Source organism: Hyla sarda, chromosome 4, assembly GCF_029499605.1.
Source record: "Hyla sarda isolate aHylSar1 chromosome 4, aHylSar1.hap1, whole genome shotgun sequence".
NCBI lineage: Eukaryota > Metazoa > Chordata > Amphibia > Anura > Hylidae > Hyla > Hyla sarda.
In genome coordinates, this window is record NC_079192.1 from 239,490,414 (window position 1) to 239,505,897 (window position 15,484).

Sequence of the window (15,484 nt, forward strand, 5' to 3'; positions counted from 1 at the left end):
CCCCCCTCTGTCACATTCGCCCCTCTGTCACATTCCCCCCTTTGTCACATTCTTCCTCCCCCTTCTCACCTTGTCTTGCAGCAGCATACACTGGGTTTGCCGGGCAGATTTCAAACCTAGTGTATTTGTTGCAGAACAAGCCCTTTCCCCTTCAGCCAATCACTGGCTACACACCACTGCGGCCTGTGAATGGCTGAAAAGGGAAAGGTCCTAGAAGATGAATAGTGAAGAGAGCAGGGACTGGAACGCACGGAGGGGAACGGCATATGCAGGGACCGGGACTAGGTGAGCAGAAGTTTTTTTTATTTTACTCCTTTTTCCTTTTACACTTAGCTTAGTGTTTTTCTAACAGGGTGCCTCCAGCTGTTGTGAAACTACTACTCCCAGCATGCCCGGACAGCCTTTGGCTGTTCGGGCATGCTGAGAGTTGTAGTTTTGCAACAGCTGGAGGCCCCCTGGTAGAGAAACACTGACTTTTAGTATTTTTCTTTACCTGCTCTGGCCGGCCCCCACCAGCAGATAATCTCATGTTTTCCCGGGGGCCACATCGCTATATCGCATTGCTTTTGCGATATATCGTGCAGCCCGGCTGGCAACTCTGCAATTCTACCCCGAGCGTGAATCTGGTTACCGATCCTGGCAGGGAAAATTAACCCCGAGTCACGCTCAGGATTACCGCTCAGGAGGTTAAAGCGTACTGTAGCGCATTTTTCTTCCTTCATAAGTGCATACTACATACCTACATCTAAGTAGTGTTCTATTTTGTACCTCTTAAATCTGTCAAGGGCCTAGATACTGTGACAGTTCAGGCAAAAGTTCACACCTGCTGCTGGACAAATACTGTTTTAAGCGTAGTGAAGCGTATTGTACTCCCCTCATATATGTATGTCAGGCAGAGAAGTGCCAGGACATGCACAGAGGAGTGGCAGGGGCCTAAATTCATCAGGCAGATGTCGCAGCAGACTAGGGGCGAGTGGCAACAAGAGGCCAGAGCTCTAGTATCAGCTAGCAGTCGTGTATCGACCAGCAACCCATCGATTGGTTAACACAGTTATCCACTTCATCACAAATGACATCTGTTACCCCCTGTCAACAGTTGGTGGGTTCCTCAGACACAATCCTCAGTTGGCATGGCCCGGGAGCAGTCCCTGTCCTCCCATTGCCTCTGTCCTATGCTTTTACCTCCCCTAAAGAAGTATCTGATGCTGTGAGCTCAGCTCCACTTTTCAGTGAGGACGATCTAATAGAGGACAGTCAGCAGCTACTGCCCAGCCAAGAAGTGGAGGAGACATCTGCTTCTTCCCCCACTAGGCGGGCAAGTAGTGATGAGGAGAGTTGTTACGCCGAGCGCTCCGGGTCCCCGCTCCTCCCCGGAGCGCTCGCTTCACTCTCCCCGCGGCAGCGCTCCGGTCACGTCCTCTGACCCGGGGCGCTGCGATTCCGCTGCCAGCCGGGATGCGATTCGCGATGCGGGTAGCGCCCGCTCGCGATGCGCACCCCGGCTCCCCTACCTGACTCGCTCTCCGTCTGTTCTGTCCCGGCGCGCGCGGCCCCGCTCCCTAGGGCGCGCGCGCGCCGGGTCTCTGCGATTTAAAGGGCCACTGCGCCGCTGATTGGCGCAGTGGTTCCAATTAGTGTGTTCACCTGTGCACTTCCCTATATCACCTCACTTCCCCTGCACTCCCTTGCCGGATCTTGTTGCCTTAGTGCCTAGTGAAAGCGTTCCCTTGTCTGTTCCTAGTCCGTGTTCCTGACCTCCTGCCGTTGCCCCTGACTACGATCCTTGCCGCCTGCCCCCGACCTTCTGCTACGTCCGACCTTGCTTCTGCCTACTCCCTTGTACCGCGCCTATCTTCAGCATCTTCAGCAGCCAGAGAGGTAGCCGTTGCTAGTGGATACGACCTGGTCACTACCGCCGCAGCAAGTCCATCCCGCTTTGCGGCGGGCTCTGGTGAAAACCTGTAGTGGCTTAGAACCGGTCCACTAGCACGGTCCTCTCCATCCCTCTCTGGCACAGAGGATCCACTACCTGCCAGCCGGCATCGTGACAGTAGATCCGGCCATGGATCCCGCTGAAGTTCCTCTGTCAGTTGTCGCTGACCTCACCGCGGTGGCCGCCCAGCAAGCCCGACAGATCGCCCTTCTAACCCGTCAGCTGTCGGAAATGTCCACCATTTCGCACCAACTTCAGTCGCAACTTCTCCAGCAATCTTCTCCTCCGCCAGCTCCTGCACCTCCTCCGCAGCGAGTGGCCACTCCTAGCCTCTGCCTGTCCTTGCCGGACAAATTTAATGGGGACTCTAAGTATTGCCGTGGCTTTCTTTCGCAATGTTCCCAGCACTTGGAGATGATGTCGGACCAGTTTCCCACTGAAAGGTCTAAGGTGGCTTTCGTAGTCAGCCTTCTGTCTGGAAAAGCCCTGTCATGGGCCGCACCGCTCTGGGACCGCAATGACCCCGTCACTGCCTCTGTACACTCCTTCTTCTCGGAAATTCGAAGTGTCTTTGAGGAACCTGCCCGAGCTTCTTCAGCCGAGATTGCCCTGCTGAACCTGGCCCAGGGTGTTTCTTCCGTTGGCGAGTACGCCATTCAGTTCCGTGCTCTTGCTTACGAGTTGTCTTGGAATAGTGAGGTTCTCTGCGCGACCTTTAAAAAAGGCCTATCCAGCAACATTAAAGATGTTCTGGCCGCACGAGAGACTCCTGCTGACCTACATGAACTCATTCATCTAGCCACTCGCATTGACATGCGTTCTTCCGGATGGCGTCTGGAGCTCCGCCTGGATATGGACTTTGTTCGCACAAAGCGTTTTTTCTCCCCGGCTCCTCTCTCCTCTGGTCCTCTGCAATCTGTTCCTGTGCTTCCCGCCGCGGAGGCTATGCAAGTTGACCGGTCTCGCTTGACACCTCAAGAGAGGACACGACGCCGCATGGAGAATCTTTGCCTGTACTATGCCGGTACCGAACACTTCCTGAAGGATTGTCCTATCCGTCCTCCCCGCCTGGAAAGACGTACGCTGACTCCGCACAAAGGTGACACAGTTCTTGATGTCAACTCTGCTTCTCCACGCCTTACTGTGCCTGTGCGGATATCTGCCTCTACCTTCTCTACTATGCTCTTCTTGGATTCCGGATCTGCAGGAAAATTTTTTTTGGCCTCTCTCATCAACAGGTTCTACGTTCCTGTGACCAGTCTCGCCAGACCCCTCTACATCTATTGTATTAACAATGAAAGATTGGACTGTCTCATGCGTTTCCGCACAGAACCCCTCCTAATGTGCATCGGACCTCATCACGGAAAAATTGACTTTTTTTTCCTCAGGTTCTTTGGCCCCAAGAAGAGGGGGAGACCCAAGGGGGGGGGTACTGTTACGCCGAGCGCTCCGGGTCCCCGCTCCTCCCCGGAGCGCTCGCTTCACTCTCCCCGCGGCAGCGCTCCGGTCACGTCCTCTGACCCGGGGCGCTGCGATTCCGCTGCCAGCCGGGATGCGATTCGCGATGCGGGTAGCGCCCGCTCGCGATGCGCACCCCGGCTCCCCTACCTGACTCGCTCTCCGTCTGTTCTGTCCCGGCGCGCGCGGCCCCGCTCCCTAGGGCGCGCGCGCGCCGGGTCTCTGCGATTTAAAGGGCCACTGCGCCGCTGATTGGCGCAGTGGTTCCAATTAGTGTGTTCACCTGTGCACTTCCCTATATCACCTCACTTCCCCTGCACTCCCTTGCCGGATCTTGTTGCCTTAGTGCCTAGTGAAAGCGTTCCCTTGTCTGTTCCTAGTCCGTGTTCCTGACCTCCTGCCGTTGCCCCTGACTACGATCCTTGCCGCCTGCCCCCGACCTTCTGCTACGTCCGACCTTGCTTCTGCCTACTCCCTTGTACCGCGCCTATCTTCAGCATCTTCAGCAGCCAGAGAGGTAGCCGTTGCTAGTGGATACGACCTGGTCACTACCGCCGCAGCAAGTCCATCCCGCTTTGCGGCGGGCTCTGGTGAAAACCTGTAGTGGCTTAGAACCGGTCCACTAGCACGGTCCTCTCCATCCCTCTCTGGCACAGAGGATCCACTACCTGCCAGCCGGCATCGTGACAAGAGTGACATGGGAGGTGGTGTTGCCAGCATTCAGGGTCCTGAAGCAGACACTGTCGAGGAAACTGAGGAGATCATCATAGATGTGCAGACACTTGTTGATGATGATGATGAAGCCGATCGCAATTGGGAGCCGGGTGCAGAAGAGGCTTCATCATCATCAGGAGAAGAGAGTTGCAGGCAGCAGCTCAGCCAGCAAGGCGGTAGCATGGTTGACAGTCAGCATGGTGGAAGAAGTGGAATTCTGGAGCCAAACGTGCCCGGGTAGACCACCTGCTTCGCGGCAGCCTACCTTCCCGGGGGATAGTGGATAGCGGTAGTAGCAGTCAATTAGTGTGGACTGTTAGTTGGAAAATCAGCTACTCGGTGGTGTGGCAGTTTTTCATCAAGCATCCGGAGGAGTTTCACATTGAGCCTGTCGGTGTGTACCAAAGTGCATGGCAGCGCCGACATCTGGAACTGTAACTATGGTCAGGGACAATGCATGTCTTTTACAGCTCACTGGGTGAATGTGGTTCCTGCACAGCCACAACACCAACTTGGACAGGTCATGCCGCTTCCTCCTCACGCTCTCCGGTTGTTGGTCTTGTGACAGTGTGCGACTCTGTCTCCTCATCCTCCACCGTGTCCTCAGTCTCCACTGCCCAGACAAGTCTCAGTGGCCCTTCAGCATACCATGTGTGCAGGGCACGGCGGTGTCATGCTGTTCTTCACATGGTTTGCCTTGACGAACGAAGTCACACGGGAGGAACTGCTAAAAGTAAAAAAATCGGAGCATGGCTTACGCCACGAAAACTTGAAATGGGTACCATGGTGACTAACAACGGGGAGAACATCTTGCATGCGCTGCGACTGGGAAGGCTGAGCCATGCGCCCTGCATGGTACACGTGTTCAATCTGGTTGTGAAGAGGTTACTGAAGTGTTCCCCCCATTTGCAAGACATCCTAACAATGGGAAGGAAACTGCATGTGCTTCAGCCACTCGTACACTGCAAAGCACACCCTCCTTGAGCTGCAGCTTCAGAATGGTATCCCCCAACATAGTTTGATTTGTGATGTTGCCACACATTGGAATTCCACCCTCCACATGTTGGACGGACTGTACGAACAGAGAAAAGCCATCACCGATTTCTTGATGATCCAAGCAGATAGGGGTACTCTGTAACTTTAATGTTAACTAGTGGCAGCTCATCCGTGACACCTGCCATTTGCTCAGGCCCTTTGAGGAAGCCACATTATTAGTAAGTCATCAGGATTGCGGGATGAACGACGTAATTTCACTGCTTCATTTCTTGCAACATGTGTTGGAAACGATGGCTGGTCAGGGCACTTTAGACGTGGCGCCTACATCTCACGGCCACATGAGCCCTGTGGGGCCTGAACTGGAGGAAGATGAGGGGGAGGGGCACAGTGGAGCACAGTTTAGGTTTTCGCCAAATGGGTCGGTTTTTCTAGTTATATGACAGGAGAGGAGAAGCAGGAGCAGCCAGAGGAGCTAGAGGGTTGTGAGGAAGGCGAGACAGAGGACCCAGACACACCGTGGCAGTATGCAGTAGAGATGAAGGAAGGGAGTCCCTCCGAGTCACTTTCACAAATGCCACAATGCATGCTCACTGTCACGATTCGGCAGGCTGGAGGTGGATCCTCTGTGCCAGAGAGGGATAGGCGTGGACCGTGCTAGTGGACCGGTTCTAAGCTGCTACTGGTTTTCACCAGAGCCCGCCGCAAAGCGGGATGGTCTTGCAGCGGCGGTAGCAACCAGGTCGTATCCACTAGCAACGGCTCAACCTCTCTGACTGCTGAAGATAGGCGCGGTACAAGGGAGTAGACAAGAGCAAGGTCGGACGTAGCAGAAGGTCGGGGCAGGCAGCAAGAATCGTAGTCAATATGGCAATAGCAGGAGGTCAAGTACACAGTATGGACAAACACAGTAAACGCTTTCTCTAGGCACTAAGGCAACAAGATCCGGAAAGGGAGTGCAGGGGAAGTGAGGTATAAGTAGGGAGTGCACAGGTGGAAACTAATCAGGAAGATTGGGCCAGGCACCATCATTGGTGCACTGGCCCTTTAAATCTCAGAGAGCTGGCGCGCGCGCGCCCTAGAGAGCGGAGCCGCGCGCGCCAGAGCATGACAGCCGGGGACCGGGACAGGTAAGTGACTTGGGATGCGATTCGCGAGCGGGCGCGTCCCGCTATGCGAATCGCATCCCTGCCAGCAATGTCAGTGCAGCGCTCCCGGTCAGCGGGTCTGACCGGGGCGCTGCAGGGAGAGAAATGCCGCGAGCGCTTCGGGGAGGAGCAGGGACCCGGAGCGCTCAGCGTAACAGTACCCCCCCCCTTAGGTCTCCCCCTCTTTTTGTCGGGATGTCGCTCCACCTGGGACGAGGACATTGGGAGCGATTGTAGAGTCTCCTTCTGGGGGACAGTGAAGTCCTGGGCAGACCGGTCAGAAGGAGTGGGAATGGGGAGGGAGGGCAGAGGGTGAGGCTTGGCACAGTCCTGATAGGCCTTGGGGAGACCAGGCACGGGAGGGGACACTGAGGCCCGACAAACGGGGCTGGGAGCAGACGTGAGGCATTTCTTGCGGCAAGCAGGACCCCAATTCTCGATCTCCCCGGTGGTCCAGTCAAGGGTGGGAGAATGGTGCTGGAGCCATGGCAGACCGAGAAGGACTTCAGATGTGCAGCCGGGCAGAACCAAGAATTCAATCTTTTCGAGATGTGGTCCAATGCTCATAAGCAGAGGCACTGTGCGAAAACGCACAGTGCAGTTCAACTTGACTCCGTTGACTGAAGCAATGTAGAGCGGCTTGATGAGACGGATCACCGGGATGCAGTACCTATCAAGCAAAGAGGCCAGAATAAAATTTCCAGAGGAACCAGAGTCCAAGACGGCCACGGCAGAGAAGGAGGAGTCGGCAGAAGGAGAAATCCGTACGGGCACAGTGAGACATGGAGAAGCAGACTCCGTACCCAGAGACGCCAGACCCACATGAGCAGGTTGCGTGCGTGCATTTTCCAGACGAGGAGGACGAATCCTGCAATCCACCAAGAAATGTTCGGTACTAGCGCAGTACAGACATAGATTCTTATCCCTACGGCGAGACCTCTCTTCAATAGTCAGGCGAGACCGATCTACTTGCATAGGCTCCTCGGCGGGAGGCACAGGGGTAGATTGCAAGGGATACCGTGAGAGAGGTGCCCAGGGATTAAGGTCTTTTTCCTGGCGGAGTTCCTGGTGTCTTTCCGAAAAACGCATGTCAATGCGGGTGGCCAAATGGATAAGTTCATGCAGATTGGCAGGAATCTCTCGTGCGGCCAGCACATCTTTGATGTTTCTGGATAGGCCTTTTTTAAAGGTCGCGCAGAGAGCCTCGTTGTTCCAAGATAATTCGGAAGCGAGAGTACGAAATCGGATGGCGTACTCGCCTACTGAAGAATTACCCTGGACCAGGTTCAGCAGGGCAGTCTCGGCAGAAGAAGCTCGGGCTGGTTCCTCGAAGACACTGCGAACCTCAGAGAAGAAGGAGTGTACAGTGGCGGTGACAGGGTCATCGCAGTCCCAGAGCGGTGTGGCCCAAGCCAAAGCCTTTCCAGACAGGAGACTAACCATGAAAGCCACCTTCGACCGTTCAGTAGGAAATTGGTCCGACAACATCTCCAAATGTAGGGAACATTGTGACAGGAAACCTCGGCAGAGTCTAGAGTCCCCATCAAATTTGTCCGGCAGGGACAAGCGGAGGCTAGGAGTGGCCACTCGCTGCGGAAGAGGTGCAGGAGCCGGCGGAGGAGATGGTTGTTGCTGCTGTAGCTGTGACTGAAATTGCTGTAGCTGTGACTGAAGCTGCTGTAGCTGCGACTGAAGTTGCTGTGTCATGGTGGTCAAGTACGACAGCTGGTGATCTTGTTGGGCGATCTGTCGGGCTTGCTGGGCGACCAGCGTAGTGAGGTCAGAGACAACTGGCAGGGGAACCTCAGCGGGATCCATGGCCGGATCTACTGTCACGATTTGGCAGGCTGGAGGTGGATCCTCTGTGCCAGAGAGGGATAGGCGTGGACCGTGCTAGTGGACCGGTTCTAAGCTGCTACTGGTTTTCACCAGAGCCCGCCGCAAAGCGGGATGGTCTTGCAGCGGCGGTAGCAACCAGGTCGTATCCACTAGCAACGGCTCAACCTCTCTGACTGCTGAAGATAGGCGCGGTACAAGGGAGTAGACAAGAGCAAGGTCGGACGTAGCAGAAGGTCAGGGCAGGCAGCAAGAATCGTAGTCAATATGGCAATAGCAGGAGGTCAAGTACACAGTATGGACAAACACAGTAAACGCTTTCTCTAGGCACTAAGGCAACAAGATCCGGAAAGGGAGTGCAGGGGAAGTGAGGTATAAGTAGGGAGTGCACAGGTGGAAACTAATCAGGAAGATTGGGCCAGGCACCATCATTGGTGCACTGGCCCTTTAAATCTCAGAGAGCTGGCGCGCGCGCGCCCTAGAGAGCGGAGCCGCGCGCGCCAGAGCATGACAGCCGGGGACCGGGACAGGTAAGTGACTTGGGATGCGATTCGCGAGCGGGCGCGTCCCGCTATGCGAATCGCATCCCCGCCAGCAATGTCAGTGCAGCGCTCCCGGTCAGCGGGTCTGACCGGGGCGCTGCAGGGAGAGAAATGCCGCGAGCGCTTCGGGGAGGAGCAGGGACCCGGAGCGCTCAGCGTAACACTCACTTGCTTGCGTAGTTACAGCAAAATTGTCATTTGGCAGTGGGATGACTTCTGGCTCTCCATCTAATTAGACCCTCGCCAATGCCACAAAATAGGGGCCTCTTTTACACCCACTTAGAGGGAAGACAAACTGACCTACTACAGAGGCATCCTATGTAGTCAGTTGGCCAATGCCTATCGGCGCCATCGTCTATTCTCTCATAGGTCTGAATCGGGGGTCCCCTGCGCTCACCTTCCACTGCCATGGCTGCTGGGGAGGGGTGGGGGGGGCAAGTGCAGTACCAGCTACATCAGCAGCACCCTGAGTCTACAGTGGCTGATGAGTACCTTTCTTCACCCGTATAGTGAAGCAACTTATCATCAGCAGTTAGACCTGGACCTAAACCAACAGGTGGCAGCATACCTTGACATGCCCATGCCAACACACCCTGAAGATCCGCTGGACTTCTGGGCAGCCAAACTTGATTTGTGGCCACAACTAGCAAAGTTTGCCCTGGAAAAGCTGTCCTGCCCGGCCAGTAGTGCGTCATCAGAGCGGGTGTTTAGTGCGATGGAGGCCATAGTCACCCATTTCAAAATCTTAAATTTCAGCTTCAAAATCTTAAATTTCAATGGTCTCCTCATGCTTCTGCCAACTCCAGGCTGTGCCATTCAGCCACTATATGTTCTACTCATGCTTCAGCCACCTCCGGGCTTTGCCCTTCAGCCACAATATGGTCTCCTCATACTGATGCCACCTTCAGGCTCTGTCATTGTGCTGCCATGTGACACCTTGTTAGATTTGGTCCTTAGTACCCACACACCGGGGCCCAGGACACTAAAACTTGGGAGTGTTAACTAAAATTTCAAGTTCAAAATTTTAAATTTCAAGTTCAAAAGCTTATATTTCAATCGTCTCCTCATGCTTCTGCCAACTCCAGGCTGTGTCATTCAGCCACTATATGGTTTCCTCATACTGATCCCACCTCCAGGCTCTGTCATTATACCTCCACGTGACATGGGACTCCTTGTTAAATTTGGTCCTTTGCACCCACATGCCGGGGCCCGGGACACTAAAACTTGGTAGTGTTAGCTAAAATTTCAATTTCAAAATCCTAAATTTCAATTTCAAAATGTTAAATTTCAATGGTCTCCTCATGTGTCTGCCAACTCCAGGCTGTGCCATTCAGACACTATATGGTCTCCTCATGCTTTTGCCATCTCCAGGCTGTCTCATTCAGCCAACATATGGTTTACTGATGCTGCTGGGCCTTGGCCTGGGCCTAAAACATTTTATTGGTAGCACTTGCTACCATAAATATTTAATTTAAACTTCAAGATTAATCTTTTAATCTTAGGGATTGTGAAGCCCTAGTGTCTACTCATGCTGCCGCCTGCTCCAGGCTGCGTCATTCAGCAACTATATGGTTTAGTGATGCTGCTGGGCCTGGGACATTACCTTAAATTCCAATTCCAGACTGTCATTCTGCCAGATTATGGTCTCCTCATGCTGCTGCCACCTTTAGGTTCTGTCATTGTGCCACCATGTGACTACTTGTTAGATTGTTTTTTGTAGTCATACAGTATTAGTTCTAAGTAAACACCGGGACATTAAACTTTGGAATCTAATATAAATCTTAAATTTAAAATGTAAAAAGAAAAAGAAAAAAAAAAATCGAAGTAATCTTTTCAAGACTGAGATCCTATGGTCGTCGACATCATATTACCTGTGGAATTATCACAAGAACCAATGGAACAGCTTGGAGCGATAACAATGAACCATAACTGATTAAATGAAACATTCACACTTTCATAGTCAGCGCTGCGAGGCAGGGGCTGGAATAGGTGGTATCTTGCCTGGTGGAGGACCGCTAGCTCGATGTTCACCAGAACGTGTACTCAAAAATTAAATTAAATGAAAATGACATGAAAAAAATCTCTTTATCCTCTTAAATTTGGTCCCCATATGGTCTCCTTGCTGCCACATCAACACACTGCAGCAGTGATTCTAATAGCAATGCCTGTAATCTGCATGTCATACTGAATAACAGTATTATTTCACTAACATAGCACACTCACAATCTGTTCTACACCCCTATTGAGGCTCTCTGTAGGCCAGAAATAGCCGTTTTTAATACAGATTTGGCGCAAATTAATTCGACCCGAAACAAAATTTTTCGGAAAATTTGGCAAATCTGCTGAATTGAATTTTTCAAAAGTTTGCTCAGCTCTAATAATATTACCAAGTGGCAAGGCAGGTAGGCAATCAGGGCCACCACCACCCGTTGTTTCACACACACATAGATGATTTAATTGTAATAACATGGGGCACAGAAAGGAGCTTTATTATTACTTGGGGGCACAGAAGAAGGTATTATTACATCATGTGCCACAGAAAAAGGCATGAGTATTACTTAGGGCACTGAATAAACAATGGGCATTATTATAATGTTGGGGGCACAGAAGGGGTATTATAATTATTTGGGACACAGAAAAAGGCATTGATATTACTTCAGGGCACATAATGGGCATTATAATCATGTATGAGCACAGAAAGGGGCATTATTATAATGTGAGGGCACATAAGGGGGCAATAATATTACTTGATGCAAAGAAGGAGACGTCAATATTACTTCAGGACACAGAAGGGGCATTATTATGATGTTGGGGCACTGAAAAGTGTATTAATAAAGAATGGTACATTATTATAATGTGGGACAGAAAAAATGCATTAACTCCTTAAATGGGCACTGTAAGATACAACATTTTTTTATATGTTGTACTTCTTGGCAAAACATTAACCTTTCTAATATACTTCATTAGAAAATGCTATTTTGTTTTTATAAAAATCATGGCTTATAAAATAATGGCTTTGTCTAAGCTGAAGCACAGGCATGGACAAAGTCCAGTAAGTGAGATTGAGGATGAGGGTCTGCTAGGACAGAAGAGAACACAGATGAGTGCTATCAGACAGGAGAGAGCACAGAGGAGTCCTATCAGACAGGAGAGAGCACAGAGGAGTGCTATTAGACAGGAGAGAACACAGAGGAGAACTATCAGACAGGAGAGTGCACTGAGGAGTACTATCAGACAGGAGAGAGTACAGATGAGTGCTATCAAACAGGAGAGAGCACAGAGGAGAGCTATCAGACAGAAGAAAGCACAGAGGAGTGCTATCAGACAGAACAGAGCACAGAGGAGTGCTATCAGACAGGAGAGAGCACAGGGGAGTGCTATCAGACAGGAGAGAGCACAGAGAAGTCCTATCAGACAGGAGAGAGAGCACAGAGTAGTACTATCAGACAGGAGAGAGAGCACAGAGTAGTACTATCAGACAGGAGAGAGAGCACAGAGTAGTACTATCAGACAGGAGAGAGAGCACAGAGTGGTGTACTATCAGACAGGAGAGAGAGCACAGAGTAGAACTATCAGACAGGAGAGAGCACAGAGTAGTACTGTCAGACAGGAGAGAGAGCAAAGAGGAGTGCTATCAGACAGGAGAGAGAGCACAGAGGAGTGCTATCAGACAGGAGAGAGCACAGAGGAGTGCTATCAGACAGGAGAGAGCACAGAGGAGTGCTATCAGACAGGAGAGAGCACAGAGGAGTGCTATCAGACAGGAGAGAGCACAGAGGAGGGCTATCAGACAGGAGAGAGAACAGAGGAGTCCTATCAGACAGGAGAGAGCACAGAGGAGTGCTATCAGACAGGAGAGAGCACAGAGAAGCCCTATCAGACAGGAGAGAGCACAGAGGAGTCCTATCAGACAGGAGAGAGCACAGAGGAGTGCTATCAGACAGGAGAGAACACAGAGGAGAACTATCAGACAGGAGAGTGCACTGAGGAGTACTATCAGACAGGAGAGAGTACAGATGAGTGCTATCAGACAGGAGAGAGCACAGAAGGGGTATTATAATTATTTGGGACACAGAAAAAGGCATTGATATTACTTCAGGGCACATAATGGGCATTATAATCATGTATGAGCACAGAAAGGGGCATTATTATAATGTGAGGGCACATAAGGGGGCAATAATATTACTTGATGCAAAGACGGAGACGTTAATATTACTTCAGGACACAGAAGGGGCATTATTATGATGTTGGGGCACTGAAAAGTGTATTAATAAAGAATGGTACATTATTATAATGTGGGACAGAAAAAATGCATTAACTCCTTAAATGGGCACTGTAAGATACAACATTTTTTTATATGTTGTACTTCTTGGCAAAACATTAACCTTTCTAATATACTTCATTAGAAAATGCTATTTTGTTTTTATAAAAATCATGGCTTATAAAATAATGGCTTTGTCTAAGCTGAAGCACAGGCATGGACAAAGTCCAGTAAGTGAGATTGAGGATGAGGGTCTGCTAGGACAGAAGAGAACACAGATGAGTGCTATCAGACAGAAGAGAACACAGAGGAGTGCTATCAGACAGGAGAGAGCACAGAGGAGTCCTATCAGACAGGAGAGAGCACAGAGGAGTGCTATTAGACAGGAGAGAACACAGAGGAGAACTATCAGACAGGAGAGTGCACTGAGGAGTACTATCAGACAGGAGAGAGTACAGATGAGTGCTATCAAACAGGAGAGAGCACAGAGGAGAGCTATCAGACAGAAGAAAGCACAGAGGAGTGCTACCAGACAGAACAGAGCACAGAGGAGTGCTATCAGACAGGAGAGAGCACAGGGGAGTGCTATCAGACAGGAGAGAGCACAGAGAAGTCCTATCAGACAGGAGAGAGAGCACAGAGTAGTACTATCAGACAGGAGAGAGAGCACAGAGTAGTACTATCAGACAGGAGAGAGAGCACAGAGTAGTACTATCAGACAGGAGAGAGAGCACAGAGTGGTGTACTATCAGACAGGAGAGAGAGCACAGAGTAGAACTATCAGACAGGAGAGAGCACAGAGTAGTACTGTCAGACAGGAGAGAGAGCAAAGAGGAGTGCTATCAGACAGGAGAGAGAGCACAGAGGAGTGCTATCAGACAGGAGAGAGCACAGAGGAGTGCTATCAGACAGGAGAGAGCACAGAGGAGTGCTATCAGACAGGAGAGAGCACAGAGGAGTGCTATCAGACAGGAGAGAGCACAGAGGAGGGCTATCAGACAGGAGAGAGAACAGAGGAGTCCTATCAGACAGGAGAGAGCACAGAGGAGTGCTATCAGACAGGAGAGAGCACAGAGAAGCCCTATCAGACAGGAGAGAGCACAGAGGAGTCCTATCAGACAGGAGAGAGCACAGAGGAGTGCTATCAGACAGGAGAGAACACAGAGGAGAACTATCAGACAGGAGAGTGCACTGAGGAGTACTATCAGACAGGAGAGAGTACAGATGAGTGCTATCAGACAGGAGAGAGCACAGAGGAGAGCTATCAGACAGGAGAGAGCACAGAGGAGTGCTATCAGACAGAACAGAGCACAGAGGAGTGCTATCAGACAGGAGAGAGCACAGAGAAGTCCTATCAGACAGGAGACAGAGCACAGAGTAGTACTATCAGACAGGAGAGAGAGCACAGAGTAGTACTATCAGACAGGAGAGAGAGCACAGAGTAGTACTATCAGACAGGAGAGAGCACAGAGTGGCGTACTATCAGACAGGAGAGAGAGCACAGAGTAGAACTATCAGACAGGAGAGAGCACAGAGTAGTACTGTCAGACAGGAGAGAGAGCAAAGAGAGTGCTATCAGACAGGAGAGAGAGCACAGAGGAGTGCTATCAGACAGGAGAGAGAGCACAGAGGAGTGCTATCAGACAGGAGAGAGCACAGAGGAGTGCTATCAGACAGGAGAGAGCACAGAGGAGTTCTATCAGACAGGAGAGAGCACAGAGGAGTCCTATCAGACAGGAGAGAGCACAGAGGAGTGCTATCAGACAGGAGAGAGCACAGAGGAGTTGAGCACAGAGGAGTACTATCAGATACGAGAGAACACAGAGGAGTACTATCAGACAGGAGAGAGTACAGAGGAGTACTATCAGATGGGAGAGAACACAGAGGAGTTCTAGCCCACCCTCACTCACTGGACTTTGTCCATGTCTGTGCTTCAGCTTGGACAAAGCCATGATTTTATAAGCCATGATTTCTATAAAAAGGAAATAAAATTTTCTTATAAAGTATATTAGAAAGGTTAATGTTTTGTCAAAATGTACAACATATAAAAAGATTATGAATCTGACAATGACAATTGTTCAACTCTGGCCTGTCTCAATTTATGTGCTAATAACTCTGAGAATGTTTATTCATGGTATGCTGTACTTTAATCCCTTAAGGACCGGTGGTTTTTCCGTTTCAGCATTTTCGTTTTTTGCTCCTTGCCTTTAAAAAATCATAACTCTTTCAATTTTGCACCTAAAAATCCATATGATTGCTTATTTTTGCGCCACCAATTCTACTTTGTAATGACGTCAGTCACTTTGCCCAAAAATCTAAGGTGAAACGGAAAAAAAAATCATTGTGCGACAAAATTGAAAAAAAAACACGCCATTTTGTAACTTTTGGGGCTTCCATTTCTACGTAGTACATTTTTCGGTAAAAATTACACCTTATCTTTATTCTGTAGGTCCATACGATTAAAATGATACCCTACTTATATAGGTTTGATTTTGTCGTACTTCTGGAAAAAATCCTAACTACATGCAGGAAAATTTATACGTTTAACCCCTTAAGGACCAAGGGCGTACAGGTACGTCCTTGGTCCTGCTCTCCTGAT